Source organism: Manacus candei, unplaced genomic scaffold (assembly GCF_025592945.1).
Source record: "Manacus candei isolate 608988 ecotype Guabito, Panama unplaced genomic scaffold, ASM2559294v1 h1tg000065l, whole genome shotgun sequence".
NCBI classification, from domain to species: Eukaryota; Metazoa; Chordata; class Aves; order Passeriformes; family Pipridae; genus Manacus; species Manacus candei.
The window spans coordinates 14,620,426-14,644,118 of record NW_026138113.1 but is presented as its reverse complement, the minus strand read 5'-3'; positions in this window follow the sequence as shown (position 1 = coordinate 14,644,118).

Genomic DNA, 23,693 nt, shown 5'->3' with positions numbered 1-23,693 from the left:
CGCTCAACTCAGCAGCTCCGACACCCCATTTTTATCAGTTCCACATTACACTACGTAGGGCCAGTACGCAGTATAAGGTGATGCCTGAGTGGCAGCCAAACACCGCCTGATCATTACCTAATGGCAACAGTCTGCGCATGCCCTACTTGTAGGGCAAGGGGCGAGCGACCTCTGCCCACATAATCTTCCTCCCATCATCATCTTTCTCACCCCTATGTATGACCTCTACCATTGTGTTTCAAGGGTAGATGTATCTATCTTGCAATATGTAGCAAAACCAAGGAAGAACTCAGCTCTGATAATAGGGGATATCAGGCTGACTTGCTAAAAAGCACAATGGACCTTACAATTAGCTTGTGCCATGAAGTTACATTGTGCCATACTCTAGCTGGTTTCACATCCTAATATGACTTCGTTCTCACGCCTCTATGCTCCATTGATCATCTAATTCAAAAATATCCCCCTTACACTCTGTGACATCACATTACCCTCTGCTACATCACATGCTCCTCTGTGACATCACAACTCCATGTGACATTACATCCTCCTCTGTGACATCGGATGTCTCCTAGGAAATCCATTCCTCCTCTTTGACATCACATCCTTCTCTGTGTCATCGCAGCTCCACTGTGACATCAAATCCTTCTTGCGATATCACACACTTCCTGTGACATGACATCCTCCCCTGTGACATCACTGGTACCCTAGGACATCACATCGTCCTCTGTGACATCACAGCTCTCCTGTGTCATCTCATCTTCCTCTGTGACATCACATCCTCCTCTGTGACATCACATCAACCTCCGTGGCATCACAGTTCCCCTATGACATCACAGGTCTCCTATGACATCACATTCTCCTCTGTGAGCTTGCATCCTCCTCTGTGGCATCACATCCCGCCCTGTGACATCACAGATCTCCTGTGACATCACATTCTCCCCTTTTGACATAACAGTCCCTCTGTGACATCACATCCTCCTCGCTGACATTACTGCTCTCCTGTGAGATCACATTATCCCCTACGACAACACAGCCCCTCTTTGACATCACATCCACCTCTGTGACATCACATCCTCCTCTGTGACATAACAGTTCTCCTGTGACATCACATTCTCCCCTTTGACATAACAGCCCCTCTGTGACATCACATCCTCCTCTGTGACATCACTGCTCTCCTGTGACATCACATTATCCCCTATGACAACACAGTCCCTCTGTGACATCACATCCACCTCTGTGACATCACATCCTCCTCTGTGACATAACAGCTCTCCTGTGACATCACATCCTCCTCTGTGACATCACATCCTACTCTGTGATATCACATCCTCCTCTGTGACATTGCAGGTCTCCTATGACATCACATTCTTCTCTGTGAGCTTGCATCCTCCTCTGTGACATCACATCCCGCCCTGTGACATCACAGCAACCTGGGACATCATATCCTCATCTGTGGCATCACATCTTCCCTGTTACATCACAGCTCCCATGTGACATCACATCCGCCTCTGTGACATCGCATGTCTTCTATGACATCACATCCTCCACTGTGAGACTACACGTCCCCAGTCACATCCTATCCTCCTCTGTGACATCACATCTTCCCCGCAACATCGCGTCTCTCCTATGACATCACATCCTCCTTAGTGACATCACAGCTCGCCTATGAAATCACAGGTCCCCTGTGACATCATAGCCTCCTCTCTGACATTTAATCTTCCTTCTGGGACATCACATTCTCCTTTGGGACATTTCATGTTTCCTGTGACAGCACACCCTCCTCTGTGACATCACTGCTCTCCTACGACATCACATCCTCCTCTGTGACATCACAGGTCTTCTATGACATCGCAGCTCCCCTATGACATCACATCTTTTTCTGTGACATCACATCCTCCTCTGTGACATCGCATCCTCCTCTGTGAAATCACAGCTCTCCTATGACATCACAGCTCCCCTATGACATCACATCCTCCTCTGCGACATGGCATCCCGCTCTTTGACATCACATGCTTACTGCGACATCACATCCTCCTCTGGGATATCACATCCTCCTCTGTGACATCACAGGTCTCCTATGACATCACATTCTCCTCTGTGACATAACAGCTCTCCTGTGACATCACATCCTCCTCAGTGACATCACATTCCCCCTGCGACATCGTGGCTCTCCTATGACATCACGTCTTCCTTCGTGACATCACAGTTTACCTATGAAATCACAGCTCCCCTGTGACATCATAGCCTCCTCTGTGACATTTAAACTTCCTCTGGGACATCACATCCTCCTCTGTGACATCGGATGTCTCCTAGGAAATCAATTCCTCCTCTATGACATCACATCCTTCTCTGTGTCATCGCAGCTCCACTGTGACGTCAAATCCTTCTTGTGATATCACATGCTTCCTGTGACATCACATCCTCCCCTGTGACATCACTTGTACCCTAGGACATCAAATCGTCCTCTGTGACGTCATAGCTCTCCTGTGACATCACATCCTCCTCTGTGACATCACATCCTCCTCTGTGATTTCACATCCTCCCTGTGACATCAGAGCTCTTCTATGAGACATCACAGATCTCCTATAACATCACATCCTCCCCTGTGACATCACATGCTTACTGCGACATCACATCCTCCTCTGCGACATCACATCCTCCTCTGTGACTTCACAGTTCCCTTTGACATCTCATCCTCCTCTGTGACATCATATCCCCTCTGTGACATCGCATGTCTCTTATGACATCAAAACGTCCTCTATGACATCACAGATCTCCTGTGACATCACAATCTCCCCTGTGACATCACATCTACCTCTGTGACATCACATCCTCCTCTGTGACATCACATCCACCACTGTGACATCACATCCCGCCCTGTGACATCACAGCGACCTGTGACATCACATCCTCCTCTGTGACATCGCAGGTCTCCTATGACATCACATTCTTCTCTGTGAGCTTGCATCCTCCTCTGTGATATCACATCCCGCCCTGTGACTTCACAGCAACCTGGGACATCATATCCTCATCTGTGGCATCACATCTTCCCTGTTACATCACAGCCCCCATGTGACATCACATCCGCCTCTGTGACATCGCATGTCTTCTATGACATCACATCCTCCACTGTGAGATTACACGTCCCCAGTCACATCCTATCCTCCTCTGTGACATCACATCCCCCCCTGCGACATCGCGTCTCTCCTATGACATCACATCCTTCTTCGTGACATCACAGCTCACCTATGAAATCACAACTCCCCTGTGACATCATATCCTCCTTTCTGTCATTTAATCTTCCTCTGGGACATCACATTCTCCTCTGGGACATTGCATGTTTCCTGTGACACCACATCCTCCTCTGTGCCATCACATACTCCCCATGGCATCACATCCTCCTCTGTGACATCGGAGCTCGCCTATGACATCACGTCGTTCCTGATATCACATGCTTCCAACAATATCACATCCTCGTCTCTGACATCACATCCTCCTCTTTGACATCACATTCCCCTCTGTGACATCGCATGTCTGCTACGACATCACATCCTCCTCTATGACACTACATCCTCCTCTCTAACATCACAGTCCCCTGTGACATCACATCCCCCTCTGTAACATCTCATCCTCCTATGTGACCTCATATTCTCTTCTGTGACATCACAGTTCCCTGTGACATCACATCCTCCTCTGTGACATCATATCCCCTCTCTGACATCACATGCCTCTTATGACATCACATCCTCCTCTGTGACATCTCAGATCTCCTGTGACATCACATTCTCCCCTGTGACATCATATCCCCTCTCTGACATCACATGCCTCTTATGACATCACATCCTCCTCTGTGACATCTCAGATCTCCTGTGACATCACATTCTCCCCTGTGACATTACATCCACCTCTGTGACATCACATCCTCCTCTGTGACAACACAGCTCTCCTGTGACATCTCATCCTTCCTGTGACATCACATGCTTCCTCTGAAATCACATCCGCCTCTGTGACATCGCATGTCTTCTATGACATCACATCCTCCACTGTGAGATTACACGTCCCCAGTAATACCCTATCCTATTCTGTGACATCACATCCCCTCCTGCGACATCGCCTCTCCCCTATGACATCACATCCTTCTTCATGACATCATAGCTCGTCTATGAAATCACAGTTCCCCTGTGACATCATAGCCTCCTCTCTGACATTTAATCTTCCTCTGGGACATCACATTCTCCTCTGGGACATGTTTCCTGTGACAGCACATCCTCCTCTCTGACATCACAGATATCCTGTGACATCACATCCTCCTCTGTGCATTCATATACTGCACATAGCATGACATCCTCTTCTGTGACATCGGAGCTCGCCTATGACATCACACCGTTCCTGATATCACATGCTCCCTACGACATCACATTCTCCTCTCTGACATCACGTCCTCCTCTGTGACATCACATTCCCCTCAGTGACATCGCATGTCTCCTATGACATCACATCCTCCTCTATGACACTACATCCTCCTCTCTGACATCAGAGTTCCCTGTGACATCACATCCTCCTCTGCGATATCACAGCTCTTCTATGACATCACAGCTCCCCTGTGACATCACATCCTCCTCTGCGATATCACAGTTCTTCTATGACATCACAGCTCCCCTATGACATCACATCCTCCTCTGTGACATCACACCCTGCCTGTGACGTCAGAGTTCTTCTATGACATCACAGATATCCTATAACATCACACCCTCCTCTGTGACATCACAGTTCCCCTATGACATCACATCCTCCTCTGTGAGATCGCATGTCTCTTATGACATCACATCCTCCTCTGTGACATCACAGATCTCCTGTGACATCACATTCTCCCCTGTGACATCACAGCACCTCTGTGACATCACATCCTCCTCTGCGACATCACATCCTCCTCCGTGACATCACAGCTCCCCTATGACATCACATCCTCATCGGTGACATCACATGCTTACTGCGACATCACATCCTCCTCTATGAATTCACATCCTCCTCTGTGACATCACAGGTCTCCTATGACACCACAATCTCCTCTGTGAGCTTGCATCATCCTCTGTGACATCACATCCCACCCTGTGACATCACAGCAACCTGAGACATCACATCCTCCTCTGTGAAATCACAGATCTCCTGTGACATCGCATTCTCCCCTGTGAGATAATAGCCCCTCTATTACATCACATCTACCTCTGTGACATCACATCCTCCTCTGTGACATAACAGCTCTCCCGTGGCATCACATCCTCCGCGGTGACATCACATTCCCCCTGCGACCCAGTGTCTCTCCAATGACATAACCTCCTCCTTCGTGACATCACAGTTTACCTATGAAATCACAGCTCCCCTGTGACATCATAGCCTCCTCTCGGACATTTAATCTTCCTCTGAGACATCACATTCTTCTCTGGGACATTGCATGTTTCCTGTGACAGCACATCCTCCTCTCTGACACCACAGATCTCCTGTGACATCACATCCTCCTCTGTGACATCACAGGTTTCCTATGACATCACATTCTCCACCGTGAGCTTGCATCCTCCTCTGTGACATCACATCCCGCCCTGTGACATCACAGAAACCAGTGACGTCACATCCTCCTCTGTCTCATCACAGATCTCCTGTGACATCACATCCTCCTCTGTGACATCACCGCTCTACTATGACATCACAGCTCCCCTATGATATCACAACCTCCTCTGTGACAGCACATCCTCCTCTGTGACATCACATCCTCCTCTGTGACATCACAGGTCTCCTATGACATCACAGCTCCCCTATGACATAACAGCCCCTCTGTGACATCACATCCTCCTCTGTGACATCACAGCTCTCCTGTGACATCACATCCTCCTCTGTGACATCACATCCTCATCTGTGGCATCACATCCTCCTCTGTGTCACCACTTCAACCCTAGGACATCACATCCTCCTCTGTGACATCACATCCTCCTCTGTGACATCACATCCCCCTCTGACTTCACAGTTCCCTTTGACATCACATCCTACCCTATGACATCATATCCCCTCTGTGATATCGCAAGTCTCTTATGACATCAAATCATCCTCTGTCATCACAGATATCCTGTGATGTCACATTGTACCCTGTGACATAATAGACCCTCTCTGACATCACATCCTCCTCTGTGACATCACAGCTCTCCTGTGACATCACATCCTCCTCTGTGACATCACATCCTCCTCTGTGATATCACAGTTCTCCTATGACATCACAGCTCCCCTATGACATCACACCCTCCTCTGTGACATCACATCCTCCTCTGTGACTTCACAGTTCCCTTTGACATCACATCCTCCTCTGTGACATCATATCCCCTCTGTGACTTCGCATGTCTCTTATGACAGCAAATCATCCTCTGTGACATCACAGATCTCCTGTGACATCACATTCTCCCCTGTGACATCACATCTACCTCTGTGACATCACATCCTCCTCTGTGACATAACAGTTCTCCCGTGGCATCACATCCTCCGCGGTGACATCACATTCCCCCTGCGACCCAGCGTCTCTCCAATGACATAACCTCCTCCTTCGTGACATCACAGCTCACCTATGTAATCACATTTCCCCTGTGACATCATAGCCTTCTTCTGTGACATCACAGATCGTCTGTGACATCACATTCTCCTCTGTGACATTACAGCCCTTCTGTGACATCGCATCCTCATATGCGTCATCACATCCTCCTCTGTGACATCACAGCTCCCCTATGACATCACATCCTCATCAGTGACATCACATGCTTACTGCAACATCACATCCTCCTCTCTGATTTCACATCCTCCTCTGTGACATCACAGGTCTCCTATGACATCATATTCTCCTCTGTGAGCTTGCATCCACCTCAGTGATATCACAGATCTCCTGTGACATCACATTCTCCCCTGTGACGTAACAGCCCCTCTGTGACATCACATCCTCCTCTGTGACATCACATCCTCCTCTGTGACATAACAGCTCTCCTATGACATCACAGTTCTCCTGTGACATCACATCCTTCCTGTGACATCACATGCTTCCTGTGACTTCACATACTCCTCTATGGCATCACATCCTCCTCTGTGACATCCTATCCTCCTCTGTGACATCACATCCTCCCTGTGACATCAAATCCTCCTCTGTGACATCACATCCTCCCTGTGACATCATATGTTCCTCTGGGACAAGACAGCTCCATGTGACATCACATCCTCTTCTGTGACCTCACAGCTCCCCGGGGCATCGCATCCCCCCCTGCAACATCGCGTCACTCCTCTGACATCACATCTTCCTTTGTGACATCACAGCTCAGCTATGAAATCACAGTTCCCCTGTGACATCATAGCCTCCTCTCTGACATTTAATCTTCCTCTGGGACATCACATTCTCCTCTGGGACATTGCATGTTTCCTGTGACAGCACATCCTCCTCTGTGACATCACAGATCTCCTGTGACATCACATCCTCCTCTGTGCCATCACATACTCCCCATGGCATCGGAGCTCGCCTATGACATCACATCTTTCCTGATATCACATGCTTCCTACGACATCACATTCTCCTCTCTGACATCACATCGTCCTCTGTGACTTCACAATTCCCTTTGACATCACATCCCCTCTGTGACATCGCATGTCTCCGGTGAAATTACGTCCTCCTCTGTGACATCACATCCTTCTCTGTGACAACACAGCTCTCCTGTGACATCTCATCCTTCCGGTGACATCACATGCTTGTTGTGAAATCACATCCGCCTCTGTGACATCGCATGTCATCTATGGCATCACATCCTCCACTGTGACATCGCGTCTCTCCTATGATATCACATCCTCCTTCGTGACATCACAGCTGGCCTATGAAATCACAGCTCCCCTCTGACATTTAATCTTCCTCTGGGACATCACATTCCCCTCTGGGACATTGCATGTTTCCTGTTACAGCACATCCTCCTCTGTGACATCACAGCCCCATGTGACATCACATGCTCCTCTGTGACATCGGATGTCTCCTAGGAAATCAATACCTCCTCTGTGACGTCACATTACACTCTGCTACATTACATCCTTCTTGTGAAATCACATGCTTCCTGTCACATGACATCCTCCCCTGTGACATCACTCTCACCTTAGGGCATCACAGCCTCCTCTGTGACATCACATCCTCCTCTGTGACATCTCAACTCTTTTATGACATCACAGCTCTCCTGTGACATTAGATCCTTCCTGTGACATCACATGCTTCCTGTGACATTAAAACCTGCACTTTTGACATCACATCCTCCTCTTTTGACATCACATCCTCCTCTGTGACATCACATCCTCCTCTGTGACATCACATGCTTGCTGCAACCTCACCTCCTCCTCTGCGACATCACATCCTCAACTGTGACTTCACAGTTCCCTTTGACATCATATCCTGCTCTGTGACATCATTTCCCCTCTGTGTCATCGCATGTCTCTTATGACATCAAATCATCCTCTGTGACATCACATCCTCCTCTGTGACATCACATCCTCCATGAGACATCGCGTCTCTCCTATGACATCACATCCTCCTTCGTGACATCACAGTTCACCTATGTAATCACAGTTCCCCTGTGACATCATAGCCTCCTCTCCGACATTTAATCTTCCTCTGGGACATCACATTCTCCTCTGGGACATTGCATGTTTCCTGTGACATCACATCCTCCACTGTGACATCACAGCTCCCCTACGACATCACATCCTCATCGGTGACATCACATGCTTACTGCGACATCACATCCTCCTCTGTGAATTCACATCCTCCTCTGTGACATCACAGGTCTCCAATGACATCACATTCTCCTCTGTGAGCTTGCATCCTCCTCTGTGACATCACATCCCGCCCTGTGACATCACAGCAAGCTGTGACATCACATCCCGCCCTGTGACATCACAGCAAGCTGTGACATCACATCCGCCTCTGTGACATCACAGCTCTCCTGTGACATCACATCCTCCTCTGTGACATCACATCCTCCTCTGTGACATCACATCCTCCACTGTGACATAATAGTTCTCCTGTGACATCACATCCTCCTCTGTGACATCACATCCTCCTCTGTGACATCACATGCTTGTTGCGGCATCACATCCTCCTCTGCGACATAACATCCTCAACTGTGATTTCACAGTTCCCTTTGACATCATATCCTCCTCTGTGACATCACATCCTCCTCTGCGACATCACATCCTCAACTGTGACTTCACAGTTCCCTTTGACATCATATCCCCCTCTGTGACATCATTTCCCGCTCTGTGACATCGCATGACTCTTATGACATCAAATCATCCTCTGTGACATCACATCCTCCTCTGTGACATCACATCCTCCATGAGACGTCGCGTCTCTCCAATGACATCACATCCTCCTTCGTGACATCACAGCTCACCTATGTAATCACAGTTCCCCTGTGACATCATCGCCCCCTCTCTGACATTTAATCTTCCTGCGGGACATCACATTCTCCTCCAGGACATTGCATGTTTCCTGTGACATCACATCCTCCTCTGTGACATAACACCTCTCCCATGGCATCACATCCTCCGCGGTGACATCACATTCCCCCTGCGACCCTACATCTCTCCAATGAAATCACATCCTCCTTCGTGACATCACAGCTCACCTATTTAATCACAGTTCCCCTGCGACATCATAGCCTCCTCTCTGACATTTAATCTTCCTCTGGGACATCACATTCTCCTCTGGGACATTGCATGTTTCCTGTGACATCACATCCTCCTCTGTGACATCACAGCTCCCCGTGACATCACATCCTCCTCTGTGACATCACATCCTCCTCTGTGACATCACATCCTCTTCTGTGACAACACATCCTCCTCTGTGACATCACAGCTCTCCTATGACATCACAGCTCCCCTATGACATCACATCCTCCTCTGTGACGTCACATCCCGCCCGGTGATATCACATGCTTACTGCGACATCACATCCTCCTCTGTGATATCACATCCTCCTCTGTGACATTCACAGGTCTCCGATGACATCAGATTCTCCTCTGTGAGCTTGCATCCTCCTCTGTGACATCACATCCCGCCCTGTGACTTCACAGCAACCTGGCACATCATATCCTCATCTGTGGCATCACATCTTCCCCGTTACATCACAGCTCCCATGTGACATCACATCCTCCTCTGTAACATCACATCCGCCCCTCTGACATCAAAACTCCCAGTGACGTCACATCCTCCTCTGTGTCATCACGTCTCCTATTACACCATATCCTCCCTGTGACATCGCATCCTCCGCTGTGTAAGCACATCCCCTCTGTGACATCGCACGTCTTCTATGACATCACATCCACCTCTGTGACATCGCATCCACATCCACCTCTGTGACATCACATCCCCTCTGTGACATCACCGCTCTCCTATGACATCACAGTTCTCCTGTGACATCACATCCTCCCTGTGACATCACATGCTTCCTGTGACTTCACATACTCCTCTGTGACATCACATATTCCCTGTGATATCACATCCTCCTCTGTGACATCATATCCTCCTCTGTGACATCACATCCTCCTCTGTGACATCACAGATCTCCTGTGAAATCACATTCTCCTCCGTGACATAACAGTTCCTCTGTGACATCACATCCTCCCCTGAGACATCACAGCTCTCCTGCGAGATCACATCCTCCTCTGTGACATCACATCCTACTCTGTGACATCACATCCCCCTCTGTGGCTTCACAGTTCCCTTTGACATCACATCCTACTCCATGACATCATATCCCCTCTGTGACATCGCATGTCTCTTATGACATCAAATCATCCTCTGTGACATCACAGATCTCCTGTGACATCACATTCTCCCCTGTGTCATCACAGTCCCTCTGTGACATCACATCCACCTCTGTGACATCACATCCTCCTCTGTGACATAACAGGTCTCATCTGTGACATCACATCCACCTCTGTGACAGCACATCCTCCACTGTGACATCACAGTTCTCCTATGACATCACAGCTCCCCTATGACATCACATCCTCCTCTGTGACATCACATCCCGCCCGGTGACATCACATGCTTACTGCGACATCACATCCTCCTCTGTGATTTCACATCCTCCTCTGTGACATCACAGGTCTCCTATGACATCATATTCTCCTCTGTGAGCTTGCATCCTCCTCAGTGATATCACAGATCTCCTGTGACATCACATTCTCCCCTGTGACATAACAGCCCCTCTGTGACATCACATCCTCCTCTGTGACATCACATCCTCCTCTGTGACATAACAGCTCTCCTATGACATCACAGTTCTCCTGTGACATCACATCCTTCCTGTGACATCACATGCTTCCTGTGACTTCACATACTCCTCTATGGCATCACATCCTCCTCTGTGACCTCCTATCCTCCTCTGTGACATCACATCCTCCCTGTGACATCAAATCCTCCTCTGTGACATCACATCCTCCCTGTGACATCACATGCTCCTCTAGGACAAGACAGCTCCATGTGACATCACATCCTCTTCTGTGACATCACAGCTCCCCGGGGCATCGCATCCCCCCCTGCAACATCGCGTCACTCCTATGACATCACATCTTCCTTTGTGACATCACAGCTCACCTATGAAATCACAGTTCCCCTGTGACATCATAGCCTCCTCTCTGACATTTAATCTTCCTCTGGGACATCACATTCTCCTCTGGGACATTGCATGTTTCCTGTGACATCACATCCTCTGTGCCATCACATAGTCCCCATGGCATCACATTCTCCTCTGTGCCATCACATACTCCCCATGGCATCACATTCTCCTCTGTGACATCAGAGCTCGCCTATGACATCACATCTTTCCTGATATCACATGCTTCCTACGACATCACATTCTCCTCTCTGACATCACATCGTCCTCTGTGACATCACTTTCCCCTCTGTGACATCGCATGTCTCTTATGACAGCACATCCTCCTCTGTGACATCACAGATCTCCTGTGACATCACATCCTCCTCTGTGACATCACATTGCACTCTGCTACAACACATCCTCCTCTGTGACATCACAGCTCCACGTGACATCACATCCTCCTCTGTGACATCGGATGTCTCCTAGGAAATCAATTCCTCCTCTGTGACATCACATCCTTCTCTGTGTCATCGCAGCTCCACAGTGACATGAAATCCTTCTTGTGACATCACATGCTTCCTGTGACATCACATCCTCCCCTGTGTCATCACTTGTACCCTAGGGCATCACATCCTCCTCTGTGACATCACATCCTTCTCTGGGACATCACTTCCCCCTCTGTGACTTCACAGTTCCCTTTGACATCACATCCTCCTCTGTGACATCACATCCTCCTCTGTGACATCACATCCTCCCTGTGACGGCAGAGCTCTTCTATGACATCACAGATCTCCTATAACATCACACCCTCCTCTGCGACATCACATCCTCCTCTGTGACTTCACAGATCTCCTTTGACATCACATCCTCCTCTGTGACATCATATCCCCTCTTTGACTTCGCATGTCTCTTATGACATCAAATCATCCTCTGTGACATCACAGATCTCCTGTGACATCACATTCTCCTCTGTGACATCACAGCTCCTCTGTGACATCACATCCTCCTCTGTGACATCACATCCTCTGTGACATCAAATCCTCCTCTGTGACATCACAGCTCTCCTATGACATCACAGCTCCCCTATGACTTCACATCCTCCTCTGTGACATCACATCCCGCCCGGTGATATCACATGCTTACTGCGACATCACATCCTCCTCTGTGATATCACATCCTCCTCTGTGACATTCACAGGTCTCCGATGACATCAGATTCTCCTCTGTGAGCTTGCATCCTCCTCTGTGACATCACATCCCGCCCTGTGACTTCACAGCAACCTGGCACATCATATCCTCGTCTGTGGCATCACATCTTCCCCGTTACATCACAGCTCCCATGTGACATCACATCCTCCTCTGTAACATCACATCCTCCCCTGTGACATCAAAACTCCCAGTGACGTCACATCCTCCTCTGTGTCATCACATGTCTCCTATTACACCATATCCTCCCTGTGACATCGCATCCTCCGCTGCGTAATCACATCCCCTCTGTGACATCGCACGTCTTCTATGACATCACATCCACCTCTGTGACATCGCATCCACATCCACCTCTGTGACATCATATCCCCTCTGTGACATAACAGCTCCCCTATGACATCACAGTTCTCCTGTGACATCACATCCTTCCTGTGACATCACATGCTTACTGCTACATCACATCCTCCTCTGTGATTTCACGTCCTCCTCTGTGACATCCTACGCTCCTCTGTGAAATCACATCCTCCCTGTGACATCAAATCCTCCTCTGTGACAACACATCCTCCCTGTGACATCACATGCTCCTCTGGGACAAGACAGCTCCATGTGACATCACATCCCCTCTGTGACATCACCGCTCTGCTATGACATCACAGTTCTCCTGTGACATCACATCCTCCCTGTGACATCACATGCTTCCTGTGACTTCACATACTCCTCTGCAACATCACATCTTCCCTGTGATATCACATCATCCTCTGTGACATCATATCCTCCTCTGTGACATCACATCCTCCCTGTGACATCACAGATCTCCTGTGACATCACATTCTCACTTGTGACATAACAGCTCCTCTGTGACATCACATCCTCCCCTGGGACATAGCTCTCCTGCGAGATCACATCCTCCTCTGTGACATCACATCCTCCTCTGTGACATCACATCCCCCTCTGTGGCTTCACAGTTCCCTTTGACATCACATCCGACTCCATGACATCATATCCCCTCTGTGACATCGCATGTCTCTTATGACATCAAATCATCCTCTGTGACATCACAGATCTCCTGTGACATCACATTCTCCCCTGTGTCATCACAGTCCCTCCGTGACATCACATCCACCTCTGTGACATCACATCCTCCTCTGTGACATAACAGGTCTCCAGTGATATCACATCCCCCTCTGTGACATCACATCCTCCACTGTGACATCACAGTTCTCCTATGACATCACAGGTCCCCTATGACATCACATCCTCCTCTGTGACATCACATCCCGCCCGGTGACATCGCATGCTTACTGCGACATCACATCCTCCTCTGTGATTTCATGTCCTCCTCTGTGACATCACAGGTCTCCTATGACATCATATTCTCCTCTGTGAGCTTGCATCCTCCTCAGTGATATCACAGATCTCCTGTGACATCACATTCTCCCCTGTGACATAACAGGTCCTCTGTGACATCACATCCTCCTCTGTGACATCACATCCTCCTCTGTGACATAACAGTTCTCCTATGACATCACCGTTCTCCTGTGACAACACATTCTTCCTGTTGCATCACATGCTTCCTGTGAAAGCAGACCCACATCTGTGATATCACATCCCCCTCTGTGACATCATATGTCTCCTATGACATCACATCCTCCTTTGTGACATCTCAGCCTCCTTTGTGACAACGCAGCTCTCCTATGACATCACAGCTCCCCTATGAGATCACATCCTCCTCTGTGACAACACATCCTCCTCTGTGAGAACACATCCTCCTCTGTGACATCACAGGTCTCCTATGACATCACATTCTCCTCTGTGAGCTTGCATCCTCCTCTGTGACATCACATCCCACCCTGTGACATCACAGCAACCTCTGACATCACATCCTCCTCTGTGACATCACATCCTCCTCTGTGACATCACATCCTCCTCTGTGACATCACATGCTTACTGCGACATCACATCCTTCTCTGTGATTTCACATCCGCCTCTGTGACATCACAGGTCTCCTATCCCATCACATTCTCCACCGTGAGCTTGCATCCTCCTCTGTGACATCACATCCCGCCCTGTGACATCTCAGAAACCAGTGACGTCACATCCTCCTCTGTGTAATCACAGATCTCCTGTGACATCACATTCTCCTCTGTGACATAACAGCCCCTCTATGACATCACATCCTCCCCTCTGACATCACATCCTCCTCTGTGAATTCACATCCTCCTCTGTGAAATGACATACTCCCAGTGACGTCAGAGTGCTTCTATGACATCACAAATCTCCTATAATATCACACCCTCCTCTGTGACATCACAGTTCCCTGTGACATCACATCCTCCTCTGCGACATCACATCCTCCTCTGTGACTTCACAGTTCCCTTTGACATCACATCCTCCTCTGTGACATCATATCCCCTCTGTGACATCGCATGTCTCTTATGACATCAAATCATCCTCTGTGACATCACAGATCTCCTGTGACATCACATTCTCCCCTGTGACATCACATCTACCTCTGTGACATCACATCCTCCTCTGTGACATAACAGCTCTCCCGTGGCATCACATCCTCTGCGGTGACATCACATTCCCCCTGCGACCCCGTAACTCTCCAATGAAATCACATCCTCCTTCGTGACATCACAGCTCACCTATGTAATCACAGTTCCCCTGTGACATCATAGCCTCCTCTCTGACATTTAATCTTCCTCTGGAACATCACATTCTCCTCTGGGACATTGCATGTTTCCTGTGACATCACATCCTCCTCTGTGACATCACAGCTCCCCTATGACATCACATTCTCCTCTGTGAGCTTGCATCCTCCTCTGTGACATCACATCCTCCTTCGTGACATCACAGCAACCTGTGACATCACATCTGCCTCTGTGACATCACAGCTCTCCTGTGACATCACATCCTCCTCTGTGACATCACATCCTCCTCTGTGACATCACATCCTCCACTGTGACATAACAGTTCTCCTGTGACATCACATCCTCCTCTGTGACATCACATCCTCCTCTGTGACATCACATGCTTACTGCGACATCACATCCTCCTCTGCGACATCACATCCTCAACTGTGACTTCACAGTTCCCTTTGACATCATATCCTCCTCTGTGACATCATTTCCCCTCTGTGACATCGCATGTCTCTTATGACATCAAATCATCCTCTGTGACATCACATCCTCCTCTGTGACATCACATCCTCCATGAGACATCGCGTCTCTCCTATGACATCACATCCTCCTTCGTGACATCACATCCTCCTCTGTGACATCACCGCTCTTCTATGACATCACAGTTCCCCTATGACATCACATCCTCCTCTGTGACAGCACATCCTCCTTTGTGACATCACATCCTCCTCTGTGACATCACAGCTCTCCTATGACATCACAGCTCCCCTATGACATCACATCGTCCTCGGTGACATTACATCTCGCCCGGTGACATCACATGCTTACTGCTACATCACATCCTCCTCTGTGATATCACATCCTCCTCTGTGACATCACAGGTCTCCTATGACATCACATCCTCCTCTGTGGCATCACATCCTCCTCTGTGACATCACTTGAACCCTAGGACATCACATCCTCGTCTGTGACATCACATCCTCCTCTGTGACATCACATCCCCCTCTGACTTCACAGTTCCCTTTGACATCACATCCTACCCTATGACATCATATCCCCTCCGTGACATCGTAAGTCTCTTTTGACATCAAATCATCCTCTCTCATCACAGATCTCCTGTGATGTCACATTCTCCCCTGTGACATAACAGACCCTCTGTGACATCACATCCTCCTCTGTGACATCACATCCTCCTCTGTGATATCACAGCTCTGCTATGACATCACAGATCTCCTGTGACATCACATTGTCCTCTGTGACATCACATCCTCCCTGTGACGTCAGAACTCTTCTATGACATCACAGATCTCCTATAACATCACACCCTCCTCTGTGACATCACAGTTCCCTGTGACATCACATCCATCTCTGCGACATCACATCCTCCTCTGCGACTTCATAATTCCCTTTGACATCACATGCTCCTCTGTGACATCATATCCCCTCTGTGACATCGCATGCCTCTTATGACATCACATCCTCCTCTGTGACATCACAGATCTCTGCGACATCACATTCTCCCCTGTGACGTCACAGCAACTCTGTGACATCACATCCTCCTCTGTGGCATCACAGGTCTCCCATGATATCACATTCTCCACCGTGAGCTTGCATCCTCCTCTGTGACATCACATCCCGACCTGTGACATCAAAGAAACCAGTGACGTCACAACCTCCTCTGTGTAATCACTGATCAACTGTGACATCACATCCTCCTCTGTGACATCACATCCTCCCAGTGACGTCAGAGCTCTTCTATGACATCACAGATCTCCTATAACATCACACCCTCCTCTGTGACATCACAGTTCCCTGTGACATCACATCCTCCTATGCGATATCACATCCTCCTCTGTGACTTCAGAGTTCCATTTGACATCACATCCTCCTCTGTGACATCATATCCCCTCAGTGACATCGCATGTCTCTTATGGCATCAAATCATCCTCTGTGACATCTCAGATCTCCTGTGACATCACAGTCCCTCTGTGACATCACATCCACCTCTGTGACATCACATCCTCCTCTGTGACATAACAGCTTTCCTGTGCCATCACATCCTCCTCTGCGACATCACATCCTCCTCTGTGACATCACAGCTCTTCTATAACATCACAGCTCCCCTATGACATCACATCCTCCTCTGTGACATCACATGCTAACTGCGACATCACATCCTCCTCTGCGACATCACATCCTCAACTGTGACTTCACAGTTCCCTTTGACATCACATCCTCCTCTGTGACATCACATCCTCCTCTGTGACATCACATCCCCCTCTGTGGTTTCACAGTTCCCTTTGACATCACATCCTACTCCATGACATCATATCCCCTCTGTGACATCGCATATCTCTTATGACATCAAATCATCCTCTGTGACATCACAGTTCTCCTGTGACATCACAGCTCCCCTATGACATCACATCCTCCTCTGTGACATCACATCCCGCCCGGTGACATCACATGCTTACTGCGACATCACATCCTCCTCTGTGATTTCACTTCCTCCTCTGTGACATCACAGGTCTCCTATGACATCATATTCTCCTCTGTGAGCTTGCATCCTCCTCAGTGATATCACAGATCTCCTGTGACATCACATTCTCCCCTGTGACATAACAGCCCCTCTGTGACATCACATCCTCCTCTGTGACATCACATCCTCCTCTGTGACATAACAGCTCTCCTATGACATCACAGTTCTCCTGTGGCATCACATCCTTCCTGTGACATCACATGCTTCCTGTGACTTCACATACTCCTCTATGGCATCACATCCTCCTCTGTGACATCCTATCCTCCTCTGTGACATCAAATCCTCCCTGTGACATCAAATCCTTCTCTGTGACATCACATTCTCCCTGTGACATCACATGCTCCTCTGGGACAAGACAGCTCCATGTGACATCACATCCTCCTCTGTGACATCGGAGTTCGCCTATGACATCACATCTTTCCAGATATCACATGCTTCCTACGACATCACATTCTCCTCTCTCAAATCACATCGTCCTCTGTGACATCACTTTCCCCTGTGTGACATCGCATGTCTCTTAGGACATCACATCCTCCTCTGTGACATCACAGATCTCCTGTGGCATCACATCCTCCTCTGTGACATCACATCCTCCTTTGTGACTTCGCAGTTCCCTTTGACATCACATCCTCCTCTGTCACATCATATCCCCTCTGTGACATCGCATGTCTCTTATGACATCAAATCATCCTTTGTGACATCACAGATCTCCTGTGACATCACATCCACCGCTGTGACATCACATCCTCCTCTGTGACATAACAGCTCTTCTATGACATCACAGTTCCCCTATGACATCACATCCTCCTCTGTGACATCACATCCTCCTCTGTGATATCACAGCTATTCTATGGCATCACAGCTCCCCTATGACATCACATCCTCCTCTGTGACATCACATCCTCCTCGGTGATTCACAATTCCCGTTGACATCACATCCTCCTCTGTGACAGCACAGCTCTCCTGTGACATCTCATCCTTCCTGTGACATCACATGCTTCCTGTGCAATCACATCCGCCTCTACGACATCGCCTCTCTCCTATGACATCACATCCTCCTTCGTGACATCACTGCTTGCCTATGAAATCACAGCTCCCCTGTGACATCATAGCCTCCTCTCTGACATTTAATCTTCCTCTGGGACATCACATTCCCCTCTGGGACATCGCATGTTTCCTGTGACAGCACATCCTCCTCTGTGACATCACAGATCTCCTGTGACATCACATCCTCCTCTGTGACATCACATTGCACTCTGCTACATCACATCCTCCTCTGTGACATCACAGCTCCACGTGACATCACATCCTCCTCTGTGACATCGGATGTCTCCTAGGAAATCAATTCCTCCTCTGTGACATCACATCCTTCTCTGTGTCATCGCAGCTCCACAGTGACATGAAATCCTTCTTGTGACATCACATGTTTCCTGTGACATCACATCCTCCCCTGTGTCATCACTTGTACCCTAGGACATCACATCCTCCTCTGTGACATCACATCCTCCTCTGTGACATCACATCCACCTCTGTGATTTCACAGTTCCCTTTGACATCACATCCTACCCCATGATATCATATACCCTCTGTGACATCGCAAGTCTCTTACGACATCAAATCATCCTCTGTCATCACAGATCTCCTGTGACATCACATCCTCCTCTGTGACATCACATCCTCCTCTGTGACATCAGAGCTCCACAATGACATCACATCCTCCTCTGTGACATCACATCCTCCCTGTGACGGCAGAGCTCTTCTATGACATCACAGATCTCCTATAAGATCACACCCTCCTCTGCGACATCACATCCTCCTCTGTGACATCACAGTTCTTCTATGACATCACAGTTCCCCTATGACATCACATCCTCCTCTGTGACATCACATGCTTACTGCGACATCACATCCTCCTCTGCGACATCACACCCTCAACTGTGACTTCACAGTTCCCTTTGACATCACATCCTTCTCTGTGACATCATATGCCCTCTGTGACATCGCATGTCTCTTATGACATCAAATTATCCTCTGTGACATCACAGCTCTCCTGTGACATCACATTCTCCCCTGTGACATCACATCTAACTCTGTGACATCACATCCTCCTCTGTGACATAACAGCTCTCCCGTGGCATCACATCCTCCGCGGTGACATCACATTCCCCCCGCGACCCAGCATCCCTGCAATAACATAACCTCCTCCTTCGTGACATCACAGTTTACCTATGAAATCACAGCTCCCCGGTGACATCATAGCCTCCTCTCTGACATTTAATCTTCTTTCTGGGACATCACATTCTCCCCTGGGATATTGCATGTTTCCTGTGACAGCACATCCTCCTCTCTGACATCACAGATATCCTGTGACATCACATCCTCCTCTGTGACATCACATACTCCACATGGCATGACATCCTCCTCTGTGACATCGGAGCTCGCTTATGACATCACAACGTTCCTGATATCACATGCTTCCTACGACATCACATTCTCCTCTCTGACATCACGTCCTCCTCTGTGTCATCACATTGCCCTCAGTGACATCGCATGTCTCCTATGATATCACATCCTCCTCTATGACACTACATCCTCCTCTCTGACGTCAGAGTTGCCTGTGACATCACATCCTCCTCTGCGATGTCACAGCTCTTCTATGACATCACAGCTCCCCTATGACATCACATCCTCCTCTGTGACATCACATCCTCCCTGTGACGTCAGAGCTCTTCTATGACATCACAGATATCCTATAACATCACACCCTCCTCTGTGACATCACAGTTCCCTGTGACATCACATCCTCCCCTGTGACATCACATCTACCTCTGTGACATCACAGATCTCCTGTGACATCACATTCTCCCCTGTGACATTACAGCACCTCTGTGACATCGCATCCTCCTATGTGTCATCACATCCTCCTCTGTGACATCACAGCTCCCCTATGACATCACATCCTCCTCTCTGACATCACATGCTTACTGCGACATCACATCCTCCTCTGTGAATTCACATCCTCCTCTGTGACATCACAGGTCTCCTATGACATCACATCCTCCTCTGTGAGCTTGCATCCTCCTCTGTGACATCACATCCCGCCCTGAGACATCACAGCAACCTGTGACATTGCATCCGCCTCTGTGACATCACAGCTCTCCTGTAACATCACATCCTCCTCTGTGACATCACATGCTTACTGCGACATCACATCCTCCTCTGTGAATTCACATCCTCCTCTGTGACATCACAGGTCTCCTATGACATCACATTCTCCTCTGTGAGCTTGCATCCTCCTCTGTGACATAACAGCCCACCCTGTGACATCACAGCAACCTGTGACATTACATCCGCCTCTGTGACATCACAGCTCTCCTGTGACATCACATCCTCCTCTGTGACATCACATCCTCCTCTGTGACATCACATGCTTACTGCGACATCACATCCTCCTCTGCGACATGACATCCTCAACTGTGACTTCACAGTTCTCTTTGACATCATATCCTCCTCTGTGACATCAATTCCCCTCTGTGACATCGCATGTCTCTTATGACATCAAATCATCCTCTGTGACATCACATCCTCCTCTGTGACATCACATCCTCCATGCGACATCGCGTCTCTCCTATGACATCACATCCTCCTCTGTGACATAACAGCTCACCTATGTAATCACAGTTCCCCTGTGACATCATAGCCTCCTCTCTGACATTTAATCTTCCTCTGGGACATCACATACTCCTCTGGGACATTGCATGTTTCCTGTGACATCACATCCTCCTCTGTGACATCACAGATCTCCTGTGGCATCACATTCTCCCCTGTGACATTACAGCACCTCTGTGACATCGCATCCTCCTATGTGTCATCACATCCTCCTCTGTGACATCACATGCTTACTGCGACATCACATCCTCCTCTGTGACATCACATGCTTACTGCGACATCACATCCTCCTCTGTGAATTCACATCCTCCTTTGTGACATCACAGGTCTCCTATGACATCACATTCTCCTCTGTGAGCGTGCATCCTCCTCTGTGACATCACATCCCGCCCTGTGACATCACAGCAACCTGTGACATTACATCCGCCTCTGTGACATCACAGCTCTCCTGTGACATCACATCCTCCTCTGTGACATCACATGCTTACTGCGACATCACATCCTCCTCTGTGAATTCACATCCTCCTCTGTGACATCACAGATCTCCTGTGGCATCACATTCTCCCCTGTGACATTACAGCACCTCTGTGACATCGCATCCTCCTATGTGTCATCACATCCTCCTCTGTGACATCACATGCTTACTGCGACATTACATCCGCCTCTGTGACATCACAGTTCTCCTGTGACATCACATCCTCCTCTGTGACATCACATCCTCCCCTGTGACATCACATGCTTACTGCGACATCACATCCTCCTCTGCGACATCAAATCCTCAACTGTGACTTCACAGTTCCCTTTGACATCATATCCTCCTCTGTGACATCATTTCCCCTCTGTGACATCGCATGACTCTTATGACATCAAATCATCCTCTGCGACATCACATCCTCCTCTGTGACATCACATCCTCCATGCGACTTCGCGTCTCTCCTATGACATCACATCCTCCTCTGTGACATCACAGCTCACCTATGTAATCACAGTTCCCCTGTGACATCATAGCCTCCTCTCTGACATTTAATCTTCCTCTGGGACATCACATTCTCCTCTGGGACATTGCATGTTTCCTGTGACATCACATCCTCTGCTGTGTAATCACATCCCCTCTGTGACATCGCACGTCTTCTATGACATCACATCCACCTCTGTGACATCGCATCCACATCCACCTCTGTGACATCACATCCCCTCTGTGACATCACCGCTCTCCTATGACATCACAGTTCTCCTGTGACATCACATCCTTCCTGTGACATCACATGCTTGTGTGACTTCACATACTCCTCTGCGACATCACATCATCCCTGTGATATCACATCGTCCTCTGTGACATCATATCCTCCTCTGTGACATCACATCCTCCCTGTGACATCACATCCTCCACTGTAACATCACAGATCTCCTGTGACATCACATTCTCCTCTGTGACATAACAGCTCCTCTGTGACATCACATCCTCCTCTGGGACATCACAGCTCTCCTGTGACATCACATCCTCCGCTGTGACATCACATCCTCCTCTATGGCTTCACAGTTCCCTTTGATATCACATCCTACTCGATGACATCATATCCCCTCTGTGACATCGCATGTCTCTTATGACATCAAATCATCCTCTGTGACATCACAGATCTCCTGTGACATTACATTCTCCCCTGTGACATCACAGTCCCTCTGTGACATCACATCCACCTCTGTGACATCACATCCTCCTCTGTGACATAACAGGTCTCCTCTGTGACATCACATCCCCCTCTGTGACATCACATCCTCCACAGTGACATCACAGTTCTCCTATGACATCACAGCTCCCCTATGACATCACATCCTCCTCTGTGACATCACATCCCGCCCGGTGACATCACATGCTTACTGCGACATCACATCCTCCTCTGTGATTTCACATCCTCCTCTGCGGCATCACAGGTCTCCTATGACATCAGATTCTCCTCTGTGAGCTTGCATCCTCCTCA